General features: G+C 30.6%; 1 long non-coding RNA gene across 1 annotated transcript in view; it reads right to left on the bottom strand.

Moving 5' to 3' along the window:
- Positions 1 to 1,870, bottom strand: part of LOC103308286 — a 3,460-nt gene extending 1,590 nt beyond the window's left edge. Inside the window, exon 1 of the long non-coding RNA XR_510389.2 lies at positions 1,222 to 1,870. This is a non-coding gene — a long non-coding RNA (uncharacterized LOC103308286). The remainder of the gene's footprint in view (positions 1 to 1,221) is intronic.
- Between the last annotated feature and the right edge of the window lie 249 nt (positions 1,871 to 2,119).

The raw sequence follows: 2,119 nt of genomic DNA, 5'->3' as shown, positions 1-2,119 counted from the left end.
TGAATTTGATTTTACTGAAAACTGGGTAATTTGCAATTAACGAAAGTCGATTTTCAATTATTTGGTGGTATTTTGGAGTCATTCAGACAAAGTGGGGGGGCCAACTTCATGTACACCCCCCTAAGGGGCCTACCCACGGAAAATATGGGAGATAGATCCTCATTAACCTTTTAGATTTTGAGCACAGAAAAGAATATTCATTTTAAAATGTGTGCTCGTTTTAAAAATATTGTTTAGTAATTGCTTGATCCTCTCTCCGCAAAGATACATTTGAATTTATGTCACATAAACCTTGCTTATAATTCATCATATAAGCTGTTTTTTTTAAACATTTTTAATTAGGCACTTCATGTAAAAAAAAAAAAAATAATATAAAACTACCCAAATTAATATTAATTAAAACAATTACAAACAGCATAATACTATATATATAATAATATTATACTAAATTATATTATATTATAATAATGCTATTAAAATAATTAAAATCATAAAGTTTTAATAATTAACAAGTAAACAAATGCGGCCCTGTTTCATGTTACGCAGTAAGAGATGTCCGCTATATCTATCATCAATATATATAATATTTACAGTAACCCTATTGATATTAGATATAATGGGCGATGCCCGTTTCCACCAAAAGAGTACCTTTCCCTTTTCCACCGATACCCGTTTCCACTAAAGGTGAATCTTTCCCTTTTCCAAAAAATATACGTTTCCACCAAATAAAATAAATTATGGTATAATTATAAATGAAACCTCAGTCATGTAAAAAAATTAACCTACTGTAAGAAACCGCCAAAAGAAAAATGTCCAAATTATAACGGACTACAAAAATGGAATAATTGGAAGGTAGTATATTGCGTTTTATAAAATATTATACTAAATATATTTATAAAAACAAAATTTTGTTTTAAATTTCAGGTACGATTTTTTGAAAAGTATATCCTACAATTTTAAAAAAAATATCAACTAATTGTATATATAGTTGAAATTTACATGACTGAGGTATCATTTATAATTATACCATAATTTATTTTATTTGGTGGAAACGTATATTGTTGGAAAAGGGAAAGATACACCTTTGGTGGAAACGGGTATTGGTGGAAAAGGGAAAGGTACACTTTTGGTGGAAACGGGCATCGCCCGTTGTATTATAACGTAGGTATAGCTAATTTATAAATTCATTTTCTAATGATATTTACGGGGTCAAGCACTTACACGTAGTTGGTCCGACAACTCACACCGCGTACACAGATTATGAGCTATTATAACTTCGTAATTTAATCATGTCAAGACAGGTAATATGGCCAATAACCATCGCGAAGTATATTATATTGTAATTAATTGTAATAAATAATAATAAAGTAGTTTAACGAGTAGGTGACAAATACGTCTCTCCGAACAGTACCTACAACATATATATTTTAATACGATTCAAAACAATAATATTGTATAATTAAGTTATATAATAGTATTAAAATCAAGACTTATCAATGTTGATCGTCGAGTGCTCACATCAGCCCGATCGGTGGTGGTGGTCCCGTATGCCAAGCTGAAGGACGGTGTGGGGTTGGCAAATATATATCCATCGTCGTATTTATTGATCGGTGGCAGCGGCAACAGCGACGAGTGATGGTGGCTGGGGCAGCGGCGGCGGTGTTGCCCAGTATGCGTATAATGTTATATAGGGACGATGACAATAACACAATTTATATAATATGGGTCTAATATCCGACTTTCGGCGCAAAGGTTCAGCGCACCCTATTTGTTTTCTCTCTCCAACCCACGCCAAATATACATGGAAAACTTACGTTTAGAAAAATCAACACTCCCAGACAGCATTTTGTAATGATAATATTCTAATAGTATTATAATGACGTTATACTAATATTATTCGTGATTATAATATTATAATAATATTATTAAACAAAAAATTGCTATCTGGGCTGTGTTATTACTTTAAATAATATTAGAGTGAATTCACCTATTAAATAACTATTGGCTATTTCATGATATTTTACATTTTATGCAAGTTATAAGCGTCTAAATTATTACAATTTCAAAATGATTATATAAATGGTATAAAAATTTAAATATCTATAATAAAAAAGCCAAC

This window comes from Acyrthosiphon pisum, chromosome X, assembly GCF_005508785.2.
Source record: "Acyrthosiphon pisum isolate AL4f chromosome X, pea_aphid_22Mar2018_4r6ur, whole genome shotgun sequence".
Lineage (NCBI taxonomy): Eukaryota > Metazoa > Arthropoda > Insecta > Hemiptera > Aphididae > Acyrthosiphon > Acyrthosiphon pisum.
The sequence above is the reverse complement of the archived record's forward strand: the minus strand, read 5'-3'. Positions and strand labels throughout refer to the sequence as shown.